The sequence below is a fragment of the Chelonoidis abingdonii genome, chromosome 10 (assembly GCF_003597395.2).
Source record: "Chelonoidis abingdonii isolate Lonesome George chromosome 10, CheloAbing_2.0, whole genome shotgun sequence".
Lineage (NCBI taxonomy): Eukaryota > Metazoa > Chordata > Testudines > Testudinidae > Chelonoidis > Chelonoidis abingdonii.
This window is the reverse complement of record NC_133778.1, coordinates 72,035,108-72,044,424: the sequence shown is the minus strand read 5'-3', so window position 1 is coordinate 72,044,424 and position 9,317 is coordinate 72,035,108. Positions and strand designations below refer to the sequence as shown.

Below are 9,317 nucleotides of genomic sequence, written 5' to 3'. Positions count from 1 at the left end.
CAGCTAAGCTGCGCTCCACTGTTCCAACGACCGACACGGGCGGTAAGAAGGAACTGAGGAGCGGTTGGGTCGGCAGGGGTATATATCAAGCACCATAGTGGCGCCACTCCAGGGGGCGACCTGCCGGCCCACCGAGTGTTGCTAGGGTAAAAGTTTCTCCGACGAACGTGCATGCAGCGCGCGCTCACCTAACTGGAATGGATATGAGCAAACACTCGAAGAAGAACAGGAAGCTAGGGGCTCGAACTGGGGACCCATGAGCCACAACAGCACAACATTCAGGTCCCAATGGGGTACCAGATCCTGAACATGCGGGTAAAGGTGCTACAGGCCCTTCAGAAACCATGCCATCGTAGGGTGGATGAAGACTGACCTGCCTTGAAATGGAGAAAGGAATGCCAAAATGGCCACCAGGTGCACCTTGACCAAAGATAGTGATAGGCCCTGGAGTTAAAGGTGCAGCAAATAGTCCAGGATGCCCTGCAGAGGGGCCTCCTCTGCATGGATGTGATGATCTGATGCCCAACAGGTAAAACACTTCCACTTCACCACATAGGTAGCTCAGGTGAAAGGCTTCCTGCTGGGCAGCAGGACTTTCTGGACACCAGTGGAACACTGTCGTTCATCTTGACTCAGCCACGCAGCAGCCAGGCAGTCAAGTGCAGAGCCGCAGGTTCGGGTGGCAACAGATTGCCGTGGTTCTGGGACAGAAGATCCGGCTGAAGAGGCAGCTGCAGGGGGTAGCTGTCAACACACTCAGCAGCATGCTGAACCAGTGCTGACATGGTCGCAAAGGGGCCACAAGGATGACCTTGGCCTTGTCTTGCTTTAACTTCAGGACGATCTTGTGGATCAAGGGCACCAGCGAGAAGGCATATATCAGCGCTCCTGACCATGAGATCAGAAAGGCATCCAACAGGGACCCTTAGCCCTGCCTTGCAGAAAGTGGAACACGTGGCACTTCCTGTTGTGCCTGGACGCAAACAGGTCTACCTGGGGACTCATCCACTTGTGGAAGATCAGGCTGACTACTTCTGGAGGGAGCAACCATTCGTGGTGAGATGAGAAGGTTCTGCTGAGGTGATCTGCCAAGACAGGTGGGCAGCCACCAGGTGAACGGCGTTCCTCATACAGAAATCCCAGAGACGGAACACTTGGCAACAAAGGCCCAAAGACTTGGCGCCACCCTGCTTGTTGATGTAATACATATGTGGGCTCCCCAGGCTAGATCCAAAGCATCCGAGACCAGCATGAGCAATGGGGTCAGAGACACAAAGGGAAGTCCTTGGAGCACTGACTTGGTACCAATGACAATAGGGTCTGCCTCGGTACCATCATTACTTGGTCTAAGGGGTGCCTGCTGGAAGTGTAAACCAAGGCCAGGCATGTTTTCAGAAGCCTCATACAAAGATGGGCGTGGCTGACCACATATGTGCACACAGCCACATGTGGGCCATAGTGAATGGGTGGGCTTTCATGTGGAAGATTAAGACAGCCATGGCCCAAAAACGTGCCTTGGGAAGGAAGGCCCTGGCCGCATGGAGTCGAGGACCCCCCCAATAAACTCTATGCATTGGACTGGCGTTAACATGGACTTTTCTGTGTTTACCAACAGGCACAGGTCAATGCAGGTGGAATGCACCACATCGACGCTCCTTTGCACTTACTCCGGAGACTTGTCCTTGAGGAGCCAGTTGTTGAGATACGGAAAGATTTGGACCCCCCAACGTCAGAGGTTCACACATGACTCCACAGACTTCGTGAATACCCTGGGGGCCACGGACAAGCCAAAAGATAGCGCTGGGAACTGAAAGTGTTGCCTGGCCACTATGAAGCACAGGAATTGTCAGTGTCCTGGGAATATGGAGACATGGAAGTACACATCCTTTAAGTCGAGAGCGGCATACCAGTCCCCCAGATCCAGGGAAGGGATGATGGAGGCCAGAGAGACCATGTGGAACTTCAACTTCTTGAGAGACTTGTTGAGGCCATGCAAGTCCAGAATGGGCCTGAGGCCCCCTTTTGCCTTCGGGATTAGGAATTATCAGGAATAGAATCCTCTTCCTTCCATATCATGAGGAAGAGCTTTTCAACCTCCTGAACAAGAAGATGTTTGTGAGAAGGGTCTGAAGAGGGACGAGGAAGAGGGGGGGCTGGAGGGAGGGTTGTCCAGAAATTGCAGGGTATAACCCCAAGCAATTATGTCCAGGACCCAGGGGTCTGACGTAACCCAGGACCAGGCCGTATAAAAAGGGGAGAGGCAGTTGAGGAAAGGGCGGGCAGGATCTGGGCACGGTTGGTGCATCACTCTCAGGTGCACCCTCTAAATGAGCGCTTCTGGCCCCATTGGTGCTTCGCCAGGCTAGGCTGCGCAGGGGAGCGAGAAGATGACAGGTGGCGGTGGCTAAACCCAGTGTCCTGTCTCCTTGTAGGCCACTGACGAGGCTGCCCTGGTTGTAGTGGCAGAGGAGGCCAGAATGGCTGTCTTGACGCCTGAGGAATGTACATCCCCAGAGAGCAGAGAGTTGACCACATGTCCTTAAGGCTGTGAAGCCGTGCATCCGTCTGGTTGAAGAACAGGCCGATACCATCAAACGGGACGTCCTGAATAGAGGCCTGCATCTCCTGGGACAAGCCTCCAAGGTCTGGATCCAGGAACTGTGCCTCATAACCACTGCTGAGGCAACCACCTGGGCAGCCGAATCGGCTGCATCCCAGGCCATTTGGAGTGAGCACCGAGCCACCGTGGTGCCTTCCTCCACCAGAGTTGCAAACTCCTGGGCCACATCCTGGACCATGGAGTCTTTAAACTAGGGGAGGGAGTCTCACAAGTTAAAACTGTAATGGCCCAAGAGGGCCTGGTGGTTTGCCACCCAAAACTGGAGGCTGGCTGTTGAATAAATCTTGTGACCAAACAAGTCCAACCACTTGGTATCTTTATTTTTGGAGTGGAACTGGTGGGACCCTGCTTATCTTTTTCGTTGGCCACAGACACGACCAATAATCCTGGTGGCAAGTGGGTATATAAGTACTCAAACTCTTTTGCTGGGATGAAGTACTTTTTCTCCATTCTTTTAGACATGAGCTAAATAGAGGACGGGGTTTGCCAGATCGACTTGGCAATGTTCAAGACCCCTTCATGCATCAAGAGTGCAACCCGGGCTGAGGTGGCCACCAAGAGCACATTGAACAATGCGTCCATCTGCTCCTCCATCTCTTCTGCTTTGAGGCCCAAGTTCAAAGCCACCCTAAGGAGCAGCGCCTGATGCTCCTTGAAATCATCCGGTGGGCTAGCTGTGGAGGGCCCCACCACTGCCCCATCCAGGGAGGAGGAGGATGATTGGACCTCCAAGGGAAGCCCACTGGCATCTTCCTCTGATGGGGAGGATGGCCTTGAAGTGGGCATCAGCTCCCCACCCATGATGGTAACCAGAACATCCTGCATTGAACCCAGTGCCAGCGGTGGCACAGGCACAGGCTTCAGCCTGTCTGATGCAGTGACTGAGGGTTGGCAAGAGTAGGGCAATGGCATAATAGGAACCTCCGAGGCATTCCAATAAGTCCATTAGGTCCTCCACTGACCCTGCTGCCAGGCTGGCCCCAATGCTGCAGATGATCCCTCTGGGGCTCAGTCCCACTGCTGCCCGAGTGAGGGACCGAACTGCCTCACCGATCCAGAGAAGTCGTCGCCCTTCAGTGACCACAGAGGGGCCATCATGGGCTTGGCCTGGCAGTTAAATGTTGCCGCTGGAGACCAGGAGCTTTCCGACTGCTGCGGGAGATGGGAAAGAGGCATCATATCAGGGAGCGGCCTCGAGGTCTTGACGTTGGCAACCAGCAACGTGACGCGGATCAGTGCCAAGGGGATCGTCTACGCCTGGGAGAGCTTCAGCACAAATACAGGGACCGGGAGAGTGAAGACCAAGAGTGTGATGACCTAGTGCTCTGCCTTGGCTCCAGTGACCGGTGGCGCTTGCTTATCCTATGAGAGGCCTTACCAGTGGTCTTGCCCTTGTGGGTTCCATTGCCAAACGGGGTGCTGGCTGTGGTGGGAGCTCCCTTGGCTCTGCAGGTGCTGAGAGCTGAGCAGCTGTCGACAGCACCGTCAGCTTTGATCCTGTACCACTCACCAGAGTCGGTTGTGGGTTCATTTGGGGGGAGGCACTTCCCTGGCTGGAGCCCTTGTGCAGGTCTGGAGTGGGCATAAGGCCCAAACAGGGTCCTTTGCCATCACGCCTTTATCAGGCTTGCCCGCTGTCATCTTCTTTGGCTCCTTTTTCGGTACCAGGGATGGGGAATGGTGCCTGGAGAAGTCCAGTACCAGAGGTATGCTATGCACCAAGGCTGAAGAGCTGGATGTCATTTCAAACTGAGCCGGCTTTGAGGTTGGGCGCAGGGCTGCCTGCATCAGGAGGGCCCCGAGACGAATGTCGCGTTCCCTCCACATCCGAAGATGAAAGTTCTTACAGATGCAACAACGCTCCTTCACATGGGACTCCCCAAGGCACTGCAGACAACTATCATCAGGGTCACTAACAGACATAGGCCTGTTACACATGGAGCAGGGCTTAAAACACAGAGAATGAGGCATGCCCCGCCTGTGGCAAATTCTCCGCTGGGACTTATCTAACTGAACACTTAACAGCTACCTAACTACAAACTAACAAACAATAGAACTATTTACAACTGAAAGCACAAGGCTGAAACAGAAAAGAAACCACTGGCCACTTGTGAAGCAAGGGACAGAGACACTCCGACTGATCACCACAGGCAGTAAGAAGGAAGTCAGAGGGTGCAGGGCTGGCAGTGCTTGATATACTGTGGCATGAGCATGGCACTCCAGGGGGTGCCACAGCTGGCCCTATGGATACCGCTAAGGCAAAAATCTCCGACGGCCGCACACTTGGGCGTATGCACACCTAGAATGGAATCGACATGAGCAAGCACTTGGAGAAGAAGCAGCGGTGCAGGGGGAGACTCAAGAATCCAGTTACCAGCAATTAGGAAGGTGGCAACCCTAGGTCTGATCCTGAATGCAGTGGAAAATCTCCCAGTGATTTCAATGTGAACAGTGCTGGGCTCAAAATGTGCTTTACATCCAAAATATTGCTCGGCCTCATTTATCATGTCCTAGGATTTTGCATATTAATGTCATTTAGAAAAACCCAGAAAATGGCTTATTGCAGACACATATTTTAATCTTACTAATAAAACACCTACTGTCAGCCAAAGGCATACAGTAGGTATTCGAGGGGGATCAGACACAGGCAGCATTTAATTTGTAATGAAAGACGGGCCAGGGCTCAAGTAAGTAGGTGCCAGGGTGCAAGCCTAGAGGTGGCAAGCCTATGAACTACCAAGCCTGGAGGTGCCAGGGCTCAGCCCAAGTGCAAATTAAGCACTGGATACAGGGGCAGTGGACTTACCTATCATGGGCCAAATTCTGGCACCACTCTGCTCATAAATACTTTCTAGAGCAGAGGAAGTATGGACCAAAGGTAGTGTACCCCAGTCCAGGCTCCGCTTATAAACAGGAAAAGCTGCTCTGCAGATCCTTCAATGACATGAGCTACTTGAGGCATTCTGATGCCCAGAGCCATGATCTGTATATTTATTCATGAGTGTGCCTGGACTCAGTAATGACTCATGGACAGACTCTACGTTTATACTGTCTGAGTGGAGAATGGTCCCGCAAATGTTACTATTTAAATAAATGGAAACCTCCTATTAGCGTAAATGATGCAGGGTCAAGCTGCACACATGCATGCCCATCTGTGGTGTACTTAAGCGGCATTTGGACATTACACAATGCAAGATCAGTGGGCAAAAGGGAGCAAGTCAAGGATTTTTTAACAGGTTTTTTGTATTCAATATTTAACTAAGGAAAAAATATTCTGTCCATTGAAAGCTTTGACCAAAAAGGAACATGATCATTTGTACGTGGTATAAATGTATTGCATCCTTCTATGCAACAGATGTAAAATATTACATTCAGAAGTTTATTTGAGTGCATACACTTAATAGGGAAATAATTAAATAAAAGAAAATTATGCTGGTTTACACACCTTAACATTTACATTTTAAATTCTACAGTACAGAAATCTCTTGTAAATCTCAATTATAGAGAAAAAAAAAATCTTTTTTTAACAGTTATACAAAAAACTAGAGAGTGGTGTAGTTGTCCCAAAGGGAAGAATGATTTTTGTACTACTTGCAATTAATCTCTTGAGGGCTCAAACTTGTAGTCTTTAGTCTGGCAAAACTCCAAGTTGAATTAAATCTGACTTTTGTCTGATTAAGGGGTTGCAGGATTAGATCAGCAATGGGAAAATAGAAGGGCTGTTTTTTTTTAAATTAAAAACATATTTTGTCAAGTGATTAACTGAAAACTTGATTGTCTCTATATTTATGTTTAGAAGTGGACGGATGGTAGCTAGGAATTTTCTACTATCTTTCAGAGATGCATTATCAGATCATATATTTTAAATTTACAACAAGCACATTTTCTGCAAAACACATTACAAGGGGAAAAATAAATTTCTTAAAAACTACTGCCAAAAAGTAATCAAATCATGACATTTCACAAAGAAATAAAAATTGTATGCATTATTACTATCCCCTTTTTTAATGAACTCAGTTGCACAACTGTTATAAATACTTGAGAGAAATTTCATCCCAGAATGGAAAGATCTGTAACTCCTTTAGTAGGAATGCAGAGGAGATGACACTGCATTATATATGATACAAACTAAATGCGTTGCTACATTGATTTATGTTATGAAGATGTACAGAAGACACGAGTGTTTTCATAAACGCAGATGGATAACTGGTATATAACAAAAAGGCAAAAGATGTTGAGGCAAATTGTGTTCTCAGTTATATCTGTGAAAACCTAAGTGATTTAAACAGCATTGCTCAGGTGGTACTAAGAACAGAATTCGGCCTCTTGGTATCATCACATAGCACTTTGAATGTCACTGGTTTGCAAGTTAATTTAGCGTTGCATTAGAAAAGGGAAGACAGTTTCTGTTTTTAATGAATAACAGAATGACAAAATAATTCAGTTGTAAACCAGTTTAAATTACCCAGCATAAACATAAACAAAAGGGAGCTGTTTTAAACAAATCAGAATAAGTACGATGTGGCATGCTGGCGTATATCTTGCTCCAAGAGTACTGCTGGAATCTCTGAGATACAGATTGAAAGGTCACTGAATAACGTAACACAAAACACATTGGGCCCCAATTCCCTGATAATCTGTTCCTGCACCAAGTGCAGAAATGAGGTGGGGCATGCACCACAGGTGTCTATATAAGCTTTTGTATCTCCCTAATTCTGTGCTGTGCTCGGGACATGCCTCGCTGCTGGCACAACTGAGAGCAGACCCAGCATCATTACGCTGGCACAGAATAGCCAGAGTACCATGTGCTCTGGTCATGCATCTTTGCTCCCCTTGCCTGATCCCCTGCACTTGCTCTGGACTTGTTAAGGAACTGCCCCTAACAATCAGGGTATTGTACAAGCGCCATCTTTGACACTGCCAAAGAGGCTATATCACAAAGCAGGACCGGGGCCAGCGTTTCCAAGCTGCGAACAGCTTTGTAATATGAAGTAAGTTTAAACCACCAATCTTTCTGTCTTTGAGCATGTAAACTCCCTTTTATTTCAATGGGAATTATACAAGTTTAAGAACTACATGAGTGGGGCCATAACGACCTCAATTTCAGATACTTTTTTTTTCAGTCGTATTGTCGAACTCTAGTTAGACTGAAAGACTAGTAAAATGTCTTCTCTACAATTCCAAACAGTTTGTCTGAAACCTGCGTAAGGATTAAACCTTACTCATCCACGAGGTAACGGATTTCAGTGGGACTTCTCAAGTGAGCAAGATACATAGGATTTAAAAGTCTATGCCACTTGGTTTCATGCTATTTAGTGGGATTGTTCACTAATTGGGAGTTACGTAAATGATGGCTGAGGTTTTCAAAGTGACTAAGGGGATTGAGCACTCAATTCTCAAGGAAATTCAGTGGGATTTGGGAGCAAAACTCACTTAGACTCCTTTGAAAATTCCAGCTTTAGTTCATTTTTAAAAAGGGAAGTTAGGACTATTTGTGGCCTGATTTTATCATCTGTAGGGAGGCAAAATTCCCACTGGCTTTAGTTTTCTCAAGGACAAAGGTTATTTACTGTGCTATATCTGATCATACTTCGTGGAAATTTATAGGAGCTAAAAATGTAGAATATGTCATAAGCAGTGGAAGAGGAACGTGTAGTCTAGATCTTCACCTCTATTACAGTGAAATGTAATTTTTCAGTTATTTCAATTATTTCTGTGAAATTGTGGCCTAAAATAGTTTAAAGTTGAAAGTCAGTTCAATTATTTTGTATAGAATCAGTAGATAAAATGAATCAATTTTGAGGGTTTGGGTTAAGTAGCAGTCATTTAATTTAACCTCACTCTCAGGTAAGCAGAATTTCAAACACCCTATCAAAATAGTTAAATAATTGACAAATGTCATCAATGCCTCCACTCTCCCTTATGAAAAGGACAGTTTTGCAGCTACAATATTGAGCTAACTCCTGCAATCCTCACTCAGTTCTTGCCAGCTAAATTCCCACTGTGCCAAATCTTGAAGTCCTCACACAGCTCTTATTAAAGAAAAACTCCTACTGAAATCAATTAATTTCAAAGGCAGTTGGCCTGCACATTCAGTGGGAATTTTGTAAAAGGCAGGAAAGAATCTCAGGATTTATCCCATTAAAATCTAAATATTAATGGCGTGAGCTAAAGCACCAGGACTTTAAAGGGAGTCTTTCCTTTGGCTTAAGGGAGGTTTGGACCAGGCCTTAAAATATTATATATTGGAAAATGTCGCATTTGCCATTTTAATTTTAAAAGCCCATCCAGTGCTAATTTTTTTATTGGTCTTGTGCATCTGGGGCTTGATCCTGCAAGGTACTGAGTGGTCTTAACTCCCATTGACTTAGATGGGATTTGGGAATACTCAGCAATATGCAGGATCTGGCCAGTAAGGGTCCAATCCCAAGCACCTGCAAATCCCATTGACATACATGAGAGTTTTGAGTGCTCAGCATCCCTGAGGATGTATCCCAAGTTACATAGCTGATCAATTTGCAAGGTGGAATTAAGAATGCCTTGTATCACCCTTGGTTTGTTTGTACACTGCTCATGATATTTCTAAAGTACATAAACAAAATTAAAAACATTCAATAAATTAAAATAAAAAAAGCATGTTAAACAAAAACCTCACAGTAATGAAAAGCACATGCCAAGTGCTGGCTGATATGCATGA

At 46.7% G+C, this 9,317-nt stretch overlaps 1 protein-coding gene across 6 annotated transcripts in view; it reads right to left on the bottom strand.

Moving 5' to 3' along the window:
• The window catches only part of CLASP1 (cytoplasmic linker associated protein 1), a 325,682-nt gene that overhangs the window by 87,259 nt on the left and 229,106 nt on the right, over positions 1 to 9,317 (bottom strand). The gene's annotated exons all lie outside the window — the stretch shown is intronic.